Source organism: Globicephala melas, chromosome 1, assembly GCF_963455315.2.
Source record: "Globicephala melas chromosome 1, mGloMel1.2, whole genome shotgun sequence".
NCBI lineage: Eukaryota > Metazoa > Chordata > Mammalia > Artiodactyla > Delphinidae > Globicephala > Globicephala melas.
The window spans coordinates 79847852-79863759 of record NC_083314.1 but is presented as its reverse complement, the minus strand read 5'-3'; positions in this window follow the sequence as shown (position 1 = coordinate 79863759).

The following is a 15908-nucleotide window of genomic DNA, read 5'->3' as shown; positions in this document are numbered from 1 at the left end:
ATACCGTATGTATGAATTAACATTAATTGAAGCAACCTCTTTTTGTTAAAAGACCTGTAAAAATAATAATAGCTAAAATTCAAGAGCAAAATATTTGAGGGACATAAGCAGGAAAGGTGAGCAAGGTTCCTATTCCTGAAAATATCAATTTAGTAAGGAAATAGGGCATCCATACCACACAATTATGTATTTGGGCAAGACCTAGAACCATGGAGATTTATATGTGGCAGAGAGGATGGAGAGAAACATCTTGTGGCTGTAGTGAATAAGAAATGGTTTCCCTATTTAAGGAACTTCCAGTCTTGCACAGCAACTAACCATAATGTGAGATGGAATTTATGCTCTATAGGAGGCATCAACAACTTAATATTGGAGTTGAGAGGTTGGAAAATTCACTTTGGGCTAGGAGAGCTAGAGGAAGAAGACTTTATGGAAGAGGTAGCTTCTTCTGCTTTGCTTTCTAGAATGCGATTTTATCAAGGGGAGAGAGGTTGAGCAAATTTGCATGCAAAAGCATTTTCTTCTTCAGAGGCTGAAAAAAGAAATGCATTGCAGGTTTCACCTTAATTATAGCCAGAAATCTCAAGTGCTCAGTAATCCTATTGCATTTCCTTAATCAACTCACTCTCCTGTGATCCAAGGTGACTAGTGCACATCATCTCTTCTATCCTTAAGCCTCCATAATTCCCTCCTCCCTTCCTCACTCTCAGCTGTTAACTTACTTCACTGAGAAAATGGAAGCAATCAGAAGAGAAAAACTTCATTTCTCACCACCAAATCTACTAATTTACTCCTTCTGTTTCCATCCTTTCTGCTATTCCTGCAGTTAAAATGATTGAACCTTCTCTGCTATCTCAGATCAACCTCTTGTGCACTGGATCCCATCTTCTTTGCCTACTCAAGTACTTGCAGTTATCCCTTGCATCATCACTTTCTCTCTCCCTATGGAATCATTTCATCAATCAGCATACAAACTTGATATTCTCTCTCACATCTTTAGAAAGCCTTCCCTAGAACCTAAATTCTTTTTTTCTTGCCGCACTGCACGGCATGCGGGACCTTAGTTCCCCAACCAGGGATCGAACCTGTGCCCCCTGCAGTGGAAGCGCAGATTCTTAACCCCTGGACCTCCAGGAAAGTCCCTAGAACCTAAATTCTTGATGTTCCCCTTTGTAGCAAAAATCTTCAGCCTCCTTACTTTCTCTTCTCTCTTGAACCCACCCCAATCGAGCTTTCATTCCCCCCACGCCACTGAAACCATTCTTGTCAGTGTCAGCAATGACCTCCACATGACTAAACTCCAGTGGTTAATTTGCAGTCCTCATTTTACTTGACCTCTCAGCAGTATTTAACATGTATTTAATCATTCCCTTCTTGAAACACTTTCTTCATGTGCCTTTTAGGGAACAATACTCTCCTGGTTTTCCTTCTTCCACGTGGGCTTCTCTTCAGTTTTATTCTTTTCCACTGGCTGTCCACTTGCTGAGGACACTTATCGTGTTTCCCTTTGTAACCCTAGCTATGCCTGACCCATGGCAAACACTCCATTGTTGAATGGATAAATCTGAATGTTTACTAATATGGGATATACAAAAGCTAGAAAAGCGGGATGGGGTCATATTATTGAGGGCTTTGAAAGCCAGTTGAAGAGCTTAGAACTTTTCTAGGCAGTTGGGAACCTCTAAGAACTAGAGTACCATGATATATGCTCTAATTTAGGTTCATTACTCTAATTGTTTTAGAATGGATCGAGAGAGAAAGGATTGGAAGTAAATAAATTAGGAGGCTACTGCAATGTGATAGGCAAGAATTAGGGACTTCCCTGGTGGCGCAGTGGATAAGACTCCACTCCCAATGCAGGGGGCCTGGGTTCATCCCTGGTCAGGGAACTAGATCCCACATGCATGCCGCAACTAAGAGTTAGCATGCCACAACTAAGGAACCCGCCTGCTGCAACTAAGATCTGGTGCAACCAAATAAATAAATATTTTTAAAAAAAGAATTGGTGACCTGAACTCAGGTGGTGGTAGTGGAAATGGAAAAAATAACATGACACTGTGGAGGCAGAGTCTACAGGGCTTGATGACTAAGAGGATGAAAGAACAAAGTGTGACATTATCATAAAACAGGCATCCATATTATACACGATCAACAGGTAGACCACCTTCTAGACTACGATGGACTGCCCTAGAAAGCCACTACTCTTACCAGTGGGGGAAAGGATATATGCAGCTTAGAGGCAAGGAGTCAGCATGTTTCCAGGATGTCTGGGAGGTCCTGTCCTCAGCAAATTTTACTTCACTTAGAAGGTCTTCTGATCCGTAACATTATTCAGAGTCACAGGAGCCTCTGGATTTGTACACACTGCATATCAAGAATGGCTCTTGTTCTTAGGATAACTATATTGGCCACAATCCTGAACCGGAAAAGAAAAGCATTGTTGACATCTTGATTATGTCATTCTTTTTTGTAGGCATGAATCCTTTGAAATGTCCCCAAATTGTGAGCACATTTCCTCCTTAAAATGTGCCTTTGTTTCAGAGAATTCATTTACATAATTTCTTTCAAAATAGACAAAGAAAAGGTCTTAATATAGGATCTAAGATGTACTCCAATAGTCTTTTTTTTTTTGCCGCACCATGAGGTATGTGGAATCGATTATTTATTTATTTATTTATGTATTTTTGGCTGCGTTGGGTCTTCGTTGCTGCACATGGGCTCTCTCTAACTGTGGCAAGTGGGGGGCTACTCTTTGTTGCAGTGCGCGGGCTTCTCATTGCAGTGGCTTCTCTTGTTGCGGAGCACGGGCTTAGTTGCTCTGTGGCATGTGGGATCTTCCGGGACCAGGGATCCAACCTGTGTCCCCTGCATTGGCAGGCGGATTCTTAACCACTGTGCCACCAGGGAAGTCCCGGCATGTGAGATCTTAGTTCTCCGATCAGGGATCAAACCTGCCCCCTGCAGTGGAAGCACGGAGTCTTAACCACTAGACAGCCAGGGAAGTCCACTCTAATAGTCTTGTTCTCCACTCTTTGGGGCCTGAAATTGGGCATACTTAATATCTCATGTTGCCTTCCCTCCTAATTAAAAATCTCTTGCTCTTGGGCTTCCCTGGTGGTGCAGTGGTTAAGAATCTGCTTGCCAATGCAGGGCACATGGGTTCGAGCCCTGGTCCCGGAAGATCCCACATGCCGTGGAGCAACTAAGCCTGCGAGCCACAACTACTGAGCCCATGTGCCACAACTAGTGAAGCCCACGCGCTTACAGCCTGTGCTCTGCAATAAGAGAAGCCACTGCAATGAGAAGGCTGTGCACTGCAACGAAGAGTAGCCCCTGCTCACTGCAGCTAGAGAAAGACCATGCCTGGCAACGAAGACCCAATGCAGCCAAAAATAAATGATAATAAATAAAATAAATATTTAAAAATCTTAAAAAAAAATCTCTTGCTCTTATCCTTACCGTCTCTCTTAATTACTCAACCCTTTTATTCCTCAGCCTAATAAAGCAGCGTTTTTGTTTTTCTTTTGTTTTGTTTTGAGGCCCTATATGTAACCCAAGTTTGGGGAGACTCTCTACTCGACTGATAGAAATTTCCAGAACTACTGGAGCACCTTGTTCTCTTTCTCTAAATTGAGGCTAATCTTTTGCTTATAAACTATTTCTAAGGCTTCTTCATACCATACTCAATCACATTATCCTCTAATTTTTGAGGGTTGTAAAACTCCTGGGTGCTAATCAAATAAAATCACATTCACCAAGGTAATCTAGTAACCCTCAGGTGGACTTATTTGAAAATGCTCTAACATGATATTAAAAGATCATGTAGTCATCTTTTTGCCTTATTTCTAAAATGTACGTAATTTTTTCCCAAACATTCCTCCCTGTGACCATAAATAATTTCTAAAGATTATTCTTGATCACACACTAAAAAGTTGATCTCATGTTTTTATGTCAAAATCATTAATTGAACTTCTTGCTTAGTTGGACATTTCTTACACTTCTTACTGAATACCATACTCTTTCATACTGTGCCTTCAGTATCAGTATCTTCCTACCTTGTCATCACAACACTGTAATCTATCATCTTTGTCTATAAGATGATAATTTCGGGCCCTAGTCTCCACAGGTAACACTAGCATAAAACTAGGGTTCAGTAGCTTTTCATAAGGTGTGACAGACATTGCTAGTTGCCTTATCCAATATTCATTCTTATTCCTTTCTGACAAACCCAGAGTTGGCATAGTGGTTCCATAATGATCGGGAACTCATACTTCCTTCTGTTGTGTTGTTCTGCTATCCTCATACATACTTTTCTACCTCATGGTCCAAGACGGCTAGCTTTACGGCTGCATTCCAATCATCAGGAAATACAATAGAAAAGGGAAGGCAAAGGGTATCTAGCTTTCTTTCTTTATTTTTATTTTTTTTTGCGGTACGCGGGCCTCTCACTGTTGTGGCCTCTCACGTTGCGGAGCACAGGCTCCAGACGCGCAGGCTCAGCGGCCATGATTCACAGGCCCAGCCGCTCCGCGGCATGTGGGATCTTCCCGAACCGGGTGCACGAACCCGTGTCCCCTGCATCGGCAGGCGGACTCTCAACCACTGCACCACCAGGGAAGCCCTAGCTTTCTTTATTGACACTTCCCTGAAGTTGCATACCTTTTTTTGTTAATATCCTGTGAGCTAGAAATTAGTTACATGGTCTTCTACCTGCAAGGGAGTCTTTATTCTAAGAATACAGTCTTTATTCTGAGTGTCTGTGTGCCCAGCTAAAAACTGAGGATTCTGTTACTATAGAAGAAAGGAAGCATAACCAGCAGTCTCTACCACTATGTGTAAAGATATATGGGGAATGTTATAAAATTCTATTGAAATACATTAAGCAAAACCCAATAGAGACACAAACCATATTCACATATAGGAAGACTCATAATTGTAAAAATGTCAGTTCTCCTTCAAAATGATGTATAGACTAAATGCAGTTCTAGATAAGGAAATTGATAAGTTGATCCTAAAACTTACATGTAAGACCAAAGGGCCAAGACTAGCCAAGAGGCTCTTGAAAGAAAGAAAAAAAAAAAAAAAAAGGAACAACAATGAGGGGACTAGCCATGAAAGGGGTAGTAAACTTGGTTTACTACTCAATTTTAATTTTTCTCCTCTTGGCCTGGGATATGTAACTCAGACGTCTCCTCTGTGAAGTCTGACAGTGGAGCCTGCAATTGTTCAATTCAATTTTCTGTGAAACATTGTAATAGCAAAAAACTGGAAACAATCTATATGTCCAACAACAGAATGGTTAGATAAACTGTGATACATTCATACTATGGGATCCTTACTATAGCAGCTACAAAGAGTGAGATAGCTTTATATGTGCAGATATGAAAAGGTCTCTGAATCATGTTAAGTGAAAAAAGAAGACGTAGAATAACACAAACCATCTGATACCATTTATGTTTTTAAAATCCTGTACAACTACGTATTTCTACATGTAACTGTATATCCATGTAAATACATAGAAAAAAGTCTGGAAGGATACATAACTAGAGGACCAGGATTTGGGGTAATGATCAAGGAAGACTTTGCCTTTGTCTGTAGTTTTTTTGAATGAAGATTTTAATCTCTATTATTTACAAGTTTTATAAAGGAATTGTATTCATATATTATTTATAAAATCAAAATAAATCAAAACAACCTTATCTCATCCCCAAAATTACGTCTCTAGGTTTTAGTTAGTTTTAATGAGTCAATAGTGTGATAGGGTTAGTACTGAAGAAAATCTAAGGGGACCTGAGGCTCTCCCACAGTCCAAGTCTACAACCAGGAGGTGATGATTTATTTCTACTTGATTCAGGTCACATCTGGACCAGACTTAGAGAGGTACATTGACACAATTTGAGCTCATCTAGAAAATAGTCAGGGAGATGCCAGGAGTCCATACCATGTCAAGGAGCAATAACTGAAGGAAGGAAGAATGTTTAGACTAGTGAAATGAGATGTAGAGAGAAGTGGTCCTCAAATGAAGAGTGTTTTTTTTTTTTTTTTTTTTTTTTGCCAGGGTGGGGCTTTCTCTAGTTGCTGCTGCTTTCTAGTGGGGGCTACTCTTCGTTGCAGTGCATGGGCGTCTCATTGCGATAGCTTCTCTTGTTGCAGAGCATGGGCTCTAGGCGCACGGGCCTCAGTAGTTGCAGCACACGGGCCCTAGAACGTGCGGGCTTCAGTAGTTGTGGAGCGCAGGCTCAGTAGTTGTGGCGCACAGGCTTAGATGCTCCACAGCATGTGGGATCTTCCCGGACCAGGGCTCGAACTCGTGTCCCCTGCATTGGCAGGCAGATTCTTAACCACTGCGCCACCAGGGAAGTCCCTGTTTTGTTTTTTATAAAAAGGGTTGATTGATGTATTCTTTTATTTTTTTAAATTATTTGGCTGTGCTGGGTCTTAGTTGTGGCATGTGGGATCTAGTTCCCTGACCAAGGATGGAAACTCGGGCCCCTGCATTGGAAGTGCGGAGCCTTAGCCACTGGACCACCAGGGAAGTCCCTCGAAGAGTTTTAATGAGGGTGAAGATAGTAGTAAATTCTAAGACACTGGAGTTATTCAAGAAAAAACTAAATGATCACTTGTCAGGGATGCTCTGGAAAAGATTAATTCAGGAGGAATTAGAACTAGATGATCTTCAAGGTTCCAACTAACTCTAAGAGTCTACTTTAAATTCTCTTGGTCTCAGCCAGATTTACCAAACCCCAAATCCCTAAAACGCCCTTGTTTTGAGTTGTTTTATGGTGGAGAGCATCTTAGCCTTTCAAAGGCTCTTTGGACTACAAACTGGAAATCTCATTCCATGAGTGCCAATTAAATGCCTCAGAGAATATAAAGATGATAGTTGGAATGTTTAACAAGTACCAATTGAAGGGATGTAGTAAAAATTAAAGTTTAATTTTGTCTCCTGCCACTGAAAAATTTATTTCAGTAGGAGATGTTTCCCTCTGATCTGGACGAAAATTCCAGCATCCCCCCCTAACATTTCTTCACCTTTGGGTAACAGTCTTGCGATCACTTTAAGTAGCAGAACAGACTCTTCACCCCACAGCTAGAATCGGTATAGCCTGCAAGCTTGCCTTTGTGGAATAGTGGTAGTTGGCTTCTCCTCTACTTCCTAGATGCTGACACTGACACCTAGAATGGGGCAGAAGGAAGAGGGAGAAATATTCTTGGTGGCTTCATGCTCTCCTCATGCTGATGTTGAAAGCTGACTGTCTCATGGGCATTTGTGTGGATCCATCAGAGGCTTCCCTGCTGGGCCTTTCAATGGCAATATCAGCTTCCCCTAAGTGACATGATGCATTGTATTTCTATGGCCACCACTACCCCCTCATCTTTCTGTTTTCCAGAGGTCCATTCTACATGGAATCTTTTGTAAAGAGTCCCACTATGTGTCCAGGAAGTTCTCTTGAGCAGGATTTACCCTGGCTTCATACTTGGCTCCCAGGATTCATGTATATTTGACCCTTTGTCAGAAGGAAGTGCAGTTGATTCCAAGATGTAGCTGTCCCATAAGGCCCCTCCTTCTAGGCTTGAGAAGAGGGAAGTACTCCCCACACCCTCTCTTCCAGATTGGATGTGGATCACAACACAGTAGTAGCTCTCTCCAAAGAAATCTCATTTGTAAACCCTATCCCCACTTTTTATACTCTTGAAATGAGGATTCAAGACTTGTGGAACTGGTCCTTGTTAATTTCCTTTAAACCTTTGCATTTCTGTCTGGTATCTCCCTTTGGAATTTCATATCTATTATATCTTGGTACCCCAGCTGAAACATCCAGTTAAAATCTTAAGTGTAAAACATAATCTCCTTTATCAACCTGCTTTACATCCTTCCCCATTCCCTACCTTCGAGTCTATGTGATTTAGTCATACTTCACAGGCCAAGTCACGGGGTAGTCATCAAGCTGGTCAGACATGGTTTGGTTACGCCTCCCTTTAGTGATAAAGCTAATGTCTAGGGCCCACTACAATGATCCCACTGCCCATGAGAGGGAAAGCTCAGGACTCCCTCTTGGCTCCAAACCTGGTTCTCCATGAGGGTGTACCTAGGACATTGTTGTTTGGGGGGGCAGCCATGGACCCTGGAGTCTGTCAATTACCAAATGACCTTAGATAAATTACCTTTTCTGAGCTTCATTAAACGTCTGTAAAATAGTCTTACCTTCTAATTCAAAATTTAATTTTAATCACATAATTAATGCATAAATACTCTCCTTATAAAAAAAGCAAACCATTAAGATGAGACTAACTTTCCTTTGGTTATCACCTTCAATCCCATTCCCCTAACTCCCTTCCAGATGTAACCACAATCCTTAGTTTAGAAATTATCTTTCCTTTTTCAATCAAATCTGTTTTAACCTGTAAAAATAGGATAGTGATATCTATTCTGTGAAATAGGACAGAGGTGAAAATGCAAGGCGCATAATGTTTTCTCCTATTTTCTCAGTGTGTTGGGAGGAACTGAGACCTCCTGCAGGAACATAGCTGTACACTAAATTCAAGCTGAAGAAGAGAAATCTTACCTATTTTCAGGGTTGGAAATACCTGCCCTTTATCTGATATTAGAAAGTTCCAGGTTTTTTTGTTTTTTTTTTTTTTCGAAAAAAATTCAATAGACATCATGCACAGAATCTACAGTAGGAATAAGCCCCAGCCTGTTACACCAACACAGGCAGCCTGCTCTTGGATAGGGGTCTTCTGGAGAAGGGTAGCCAGGGCCAAAGGCCCAGAGAGCACTCTGCCTCCATTATACTCTTCCATTTCAGCCAGGCAATGATTTTGTGTAGTGTGTCTTTTCTTTCATTTCAAACTACAGAAAGGAAGAGATCATATACCCAGATTTTCCTTCCCAAAACAGCTTTCCATCTGAGTACAACAAAGGCAAAACACAAAGCAATCTTCCCACACAATTCTGCTCTTCCATCATTCTACAGGACAAGGGACACTCCCACAATAGCTTTTTTCTACTATCAGAGAGGACACACAAGCCAAGATTTCCAAAGGCACCTGTGGTTGGTTCCCAGGTGCCCCCGAGCAGGCTTTTATTTTAGCATAAGAACAAATTCCATTTATTGAGCACGTACTTTGCCAGCCATGATACAAGTTTCCTTACACATATCCAATTTAATTCTAACAAAATCCATATAAGGTTTGTATTATAATTATCCTCATATTACAGATTAAGGGGCTGAAGTTCAAAAAGGTTAAGTAATTCTGTTTTTAAACTGTGACTTCCTGAGGCAAGGGAGATGTTTAAGAACAGTACTCGTCCGTGGGAAGTGTCATCTGGGAGCAGGAATGAGAAGCATGAAAATGTGGGGAGAAAAGAAGAGGTAGGACAATAGCAAATTAAGAGAAAGAAAAACTGCATGTCCCAGTAAGAAGTGCCATTCATCTCCACTGCTCAGCCTGGGCCGTACCCTAGGGTGTGTGTTTGTGTGTAAACCTTCATAGCAACCAGCTGGTTTATGTCTCTCTATGACAACATAGGTTTGCAGTGTGTAAATATGGGCACTGGTGAGGACGAGTGTGGGCTGGGGAGGGGAAGTAGGACCGCTGAGTCAAGGGGAAATAGTGCAGAAAGGGCAGATTCCTTTATGCCCTCATCTCTCCCTCCCAGCCCACCCTCAAGATAGGAAAGGGGCTTAAAGCCCTGCTCTCTCCTTGATTCACAGCAGTTACAGGTAAGAGCTAAGCCTTGCATACACGTTGTCTTATTTTAACCAATTATGTAAATTCCTATCCAGCGAGGGGGATCCCCTTGGTGCAAGAGGGGAAGGGTAGAAACTTTTGTTTCCCATTTTCACCCCAGGTGCCACTTTCAGGGCCACTGAGGGTAGAGAGAGGTCAGAGGATCCCATCTGATGAAGGCATGGTGGCCCCAGAGGGAAAGGTGAGGGAGAGAAACCAGGCAAAAGGGTGTAGGAATAAGAATAGGCACTGCTGAGAGGATTACATAGCGCCAGGCTTGAGTTACAAGAACCTCTTCCTTTAGTCAGAACAGTGGTTCCCAACCACGGGATCCCAGGGAACATGTGGCAATGTCTGGGGACTTTTTTGATTGTCCTGACTGAGCATCTAGTGGGTAGAGCACAGAGATGCTGTTAACATCCTAAAATACACAGGACAGCTCCCATAACAAAATATCTAGTTCAAAATGTCAATAGTCCCAAGGTTGAAAGTTAGAATATTCTGGTCCTACATGAGTCCTCTCCTCGGTCCATGGCAGGAGCACCAGTGATAGGTCAAATTACTTGAAGGGAATACCATGGGATGCCAGCTTGTTACCCTGGGCCCTGAGTTCCTCTCAAACTTCCAACTCAAGTATTTTGTTTGTTTATTCCTAACAAAAACAAATTTAGGCTGGAGTCCCAAATTTGCTGTAAAGTCAGCTTCTAGAGAAGAGGGCTTTGGGTATCGGAAAAGCTGCCTGACAGAGGCTGTGCAACTGGACAAAAGGCATGATCTCTTGGCCAGTGTTTCACTGAACTCAATGATCTCAAATGTTTCTTTAGTTCTAAACTCGGTACTTTTGGATAATTCTTGCATGTAGCTGTACACAATTTGGGTCAATGGACAAGGAAATGACTCAGAAATGCAATGGACGGAAGTCTGAGGGTGTTCTCAGACTTTCCTAATCATAAAAGTTGCTTCAGACATGGACTTTACCAGTTTTTTTTTTTTTTAATCTATTTTTGGCTGCATTGGGTCTTCGTTGCTGCACACGGGCTTTCTCTAGTTGCTGGGAGCGGGGGCTACTCTTCGTTGCAGTGCGCGGGCCTCTCATTGCAGTGGCTTCTCTTGTTGCAGAGCACGGGCTCTAGGCACGCAGGCTTCAGTAGTTGCAGCATGCGGGCTCAGTAGTTGTGGCTTGCGGGCTCTAGAGCGCATGCTTAGTAGTTGTGGTGCATGGGCTTAGTTGCTCTGTGGCATGTGGGATCTTCCCGGACCAGGACTCGAACCCATGTCCCCTGCATTGGCAGGTGGATTCTTAACCACTGCACCACTGGGGAAGTCCCAGACCTGGACTTTAGTGTCAAACCAGGACTCATGATCGCTGAATGATTCCAGGTCTTTCCTTTGCATATTTGAGTAGGTGGTGTCTACGTGGGGTGATTAATGGTGCTGGTGAAAGACAGTTCAAGGAATCCACCTGATTCAGACTGGGTAAGAAGATAGATTAAGTTGTCTCTACCCGCCCCCCAACCTCCCCCCCCCAAATTTCCCCCATAGGTCTGCTTATGTTCAAATTTCTACCATGAGAGTTTTATATGCAGTTAAAAATGTAAATATTTTAGCGTAAGTATCAGTTTGACGTTACTAATTGGGTTTGGGACTGTAAGGTAGGTAGGTGGCTGGCACTTGATCAAGAATGATGCTTCTTGATGGGTATGTAGCTCTAGCAGTTAATATGAATAACTTGAGAAAAGTTCTTGTACTGTGTAAATTCTATTCAGTTCAATCTTTTCAATCTAATAATAAAGATTTAATAACTAAGAGTTCATATTTTGCATTAATCTCTAATATCCACCCATGATAAATATATGTCAAAAGAAGGTTCAAAAAAAGTCCATCTAAAAACACTAAGTGCCTCTGTCACTAAACTTCCGTTTATACCAGAACTTTTCTTTTACCTGAAGAGGCCACTTTACCACAATGTGGTTATCAGTATTTAGTGCTCTCTTCCTGTCATAAGTTAGTGTTTTACAGAAAAGCTATCCTTGGTTGACCTTCTGAGCACTCGGCCTTTACCTGTTCTTTCTTAGTCATGTGGCTCATCTAGAAGTTTTCCAAAAGAGAGACCCAGCTTTGTGTGGGGAGTACCCTTCCAGCATTGTTCTCTCAGTTACAAGTCTCATTTCCCTGCTTATCCACTACTGCTGCCATTCAGAGACTGTTGAAAGAGGTCAAACTCTTTTTATTGTTTTCTGAATACTTATAGATTAATCTGAACATGTTAGTGAACAATTTATTCCTTCAACAAATACTTATTGAACACATATGTGCCAAACACTTGATGCTGGGGATATAGCAATGAACAAGACAAAGCCCTGGTAGGAGTTCAATAAATACTTGATAAAGGTGTGAATGAAGGACCCTCCTCCAGTTGTTCGCTTTAGTCTAGCTTACTTGTTCCTCTTTGTAATCATTGTTCAAGCTACTGTTCCATTCTCTTTCTCCTAGAATGTCTTCTCAGAGGTGGAATGCTTAATCTTCCCCTCAGAACCCTGAGAGGGAGGCCTGAGGAGACTGGATTCCATAGCCCTGTGGGGCCTTCAGTCAAGACTGGTACCAAACAACTTTTGAACCAAAGTTGGGAACCTTAGGCTAATTCACTGCACAAGTGGTTCCCATCTCTATAATCTTTGGACCCTGCCCCAAATACAGATCTCTCCTACTTATACTTTCATCCCTGGTCCCCTCATTTCTCTGATGCCTCACACAGAAACTCCTCTTTAGAGAATTTCCCTCAACCCACTCATTCAAATTACACTGAGGTTATCCCCAAACACAGCTTTATTTGCAGACCTAGAGGGTTTTTCCCTCCTATATCAGAAAGTGGGGGAACAGAGATACTCCTCGTTCCCTAATGTCATTTTCAGGCCCTTATTTTTCCAAGATTATTTGCATGCTACCCCTCCTGCTTTGGAGTTCATCCCATCAAGCTAAACTCTCCTTCATATTCTCTGCTATTCCTGGTCACTCCTACACCAGGACTGGCAGCTGGCTTCATCTTCTCCTCCCCAGGCTTGCATAATTCTGGATTCATTTAAACACCTTGATTTACTGACCCAACACTCTAAGCCCATAATTCTTTTATTGTTGCTGTTGTCATTTACTAAACTAGACACTTCCATTTTCCTTTTATTAAAAAAAAATACAGTTGGGTCTAATAAGAGATAACAGTACAAAATCTCAAACACATGAGCCACCTACCCTGGCAGTTGGATATGGAAACTCCCTTTGTTCTTTAACTCTCCAATGATCTTTATCTTTACTCCACTTAAAACACCCATTCCTATTGCCCTTGCATTATATGGAAGAGTTCCAACTCTGAAATCTTAAACTCCAACATCATTCTGACACCATGTCCTGCCTGAGCTTCCAGTTTTACCACTTTCACTTCTAAATCGTCTGCTCTTTGACCTTATCAAGACTTCTCTTGACCAGAGTTTAACGTACCTCGCCAGTCTGAATTGGGTGGCTTCCATCTTTCACTAGCACCTTCAATCCCCTTGTTCCTTTGTCAATCCTCTTCATCTGTCTACAAATCATGATCCAGGATCTATACAATAATATGTTTCTCTGCTCTTGTACCCAGGCAGCTGGGTGTTGCTAGAGAAGACAGCAGAAATATATGGATTGATACCATTCCAATGGATGATGCATTCCAAGGATGACACATTCATGGTTTCTGTTATACCCTCAACATTGTTTCCTAACTCTTATAGTTTTTTCTTTTTTTAATTATTTTATTTTTGGCTGTGTTGTATCTTCGTTACTGCATGCAGACTTTTCTCTGGATGCGGCGAGCGGGGTCTACTGTTCGTTGTGGTGCGCGGGCTTCTCATAATACTAAATACTTAGTATTTTTTATCATCGCTCTTTCATCCTCCTCCCTTTCATTCTCTCTCCAACACTATGGCCACTCTTCTTAAGCCCCCTAACTCCCACTTCCCTCTCAAGTATCAACCTCACATCCTATTCCACAAAGAACAAGGAAGCTGTCAGACGAGGACTCCCATCAATTACCTACCCCTATTCACAAACAGCTGTGAGTTTACCCTTTGTTACATCTTCACCTTGAGTCTCATGCAGGATGAGGTATATATCCTCCTGCTTTAGATCAGTTCCTAACTCAGCTGACTTGCTAACTCAGCACCTCACCTTGTACAGTGGCTGGCACATAGTAAGTGCTCAGTAAATGTTTGCTGAACTATTGTTTAATTAACCACATCCACCTGAGCTCCTTCTTGCCCCCCCAACTCCCCGTTTCTTTTTGGAACCCTGCTTTTTGGTTATCATCATCCTCTATTGAGCTTCTACTTTTACTTGTTCCTTTCACTTGGTAAATATACATGCCTATCATTACCATCCTAAAACAACAGCAGCAAGCAACAAAACCTTCGCACACCACTCAGTTTTACAAGCAAGATTCTACCTCTACCAGTCCATGGAAACTGGTTTCAAAAAGGTTACTAACTGGCAAATCAAATGGACACCCTTTAGTTGATTTTTTTTTTTTTTTGGCTGTGTTGGGTCTTTGTTGCTGCGCGCAGGCTTCTCATTGCGGTGGATTCTCTTGTTGCAGAGCATGGGCTCTAGGCGTGCGGGCTTCAGTAGTTGCGGCACACGGGCTCAGTAGTTGTGGCGTACGGGCTTAGTTGCTCCGTGGCATGTGGGATCCTGCCGGACCAGGGCTCGAACCCGTGTCCCCTGCATTGGCAGGCGGATTCTTAACCACGGCACCACCAGGGAAGCCCCTTTTAGTCCATTTAAAAGAAACATTTTGTGATTTTATTCTTGTGATTTTATTTTTATTCTAGAATTAAATTAGAATTAAAATTACCTCTAGTGATCAACTACATGCTCACTGCCAAAACCCTGAAAAGTACAGATAGTGGACACGCACACATACACACCTTAGACCATAATCCTGGCAAATAGTTATTCACGATTTTGGCACACTGCTTTCCTGAAATTTGGGGGCACTTTTTATTACATAGGTGAGATAGTCTCGTTTTTAAACTTAACTTCTAATAGCATTTTACACTATTGACTGATTGAGTTTCTCCATTAAACTCTGTCCTTGGGCACGACATCTTCCTGATTCTCCTATTTTGCTGGGCCCTTTTCTCTATTCCTTTCAGATGTCAGCCTTCATCAGGATCAGTTCTTCAGTCTTTCTGCTCTCTGTATTTTCACGGCCATGGCTTTACTAGTACATCTTAAAGTCTACAGAATCTGTATCTCCTATTCTGACTTTTTATCCAACCTCTAGACTCATAAATCCAGTAACTTTCTAGTCATCTACTCTCGGATGTTCTATAGGCACCTCATATCAACTCTTCGGCAAAACTGAACTCATTGTCTTCCTTGCTAAACTTGCTCTTCCAGCTGTATTCTCATTTACCCAGCAACTCAGGCCAGAAAACTCGGAATTTTTTATTGGAGTCCTGTCTCTTCCCGAGTCCCACCCCCATGAAGTTCTGTTGATTGTACTTCTCATATATCTCTTGAATCTGTTCACTCTTCTTCATCCTCACTATCATTACCTTCTTTATTTCCCAGTCATATCTAACCTACAGTACTGTAGCAACATACAGTCTGTCTCACTCATAACTCAACTAACCCATGGTAACAGTTTACTAAGTGTAGTACAGAATTCTCCACTTAGATGTTTCATTGTTACTTTAAACTTATTATGTCTCAAATTGAATTCATCATCTTCCTCTTCACAATAGCCTTAACCCTTCCCAACTTTTCCATCCCATTAATGGCGTCTCTAACACAACCATTATACCCTCTCCGATCTCTTCCTGACACTGCAATCAGAAAGATTATTCTAAGGAGCCAATCTGATCATGTCATTTCCTTGCTCAAAACCTTTATTCAGCAGCTTCACATTGCCTCCAGAATAAAGCCTAAAGGGCCCTTTGTGATCTAACCCTTGCTTCCCTCCACCAACATCTGGCCTCATTCCTTGCATGCTATGCTACAGCTACTCTCAATTATTTTAAGTTTCCAGAATGTAATACCTCTACATCTTTTCACATACTGTTTCTTCCACCTGGAAGACCTTTCCCAATCTAATCCCTTTACCTAAGTCCTACTACTCCCTCATATTTCAGCTTAGAAGCTAC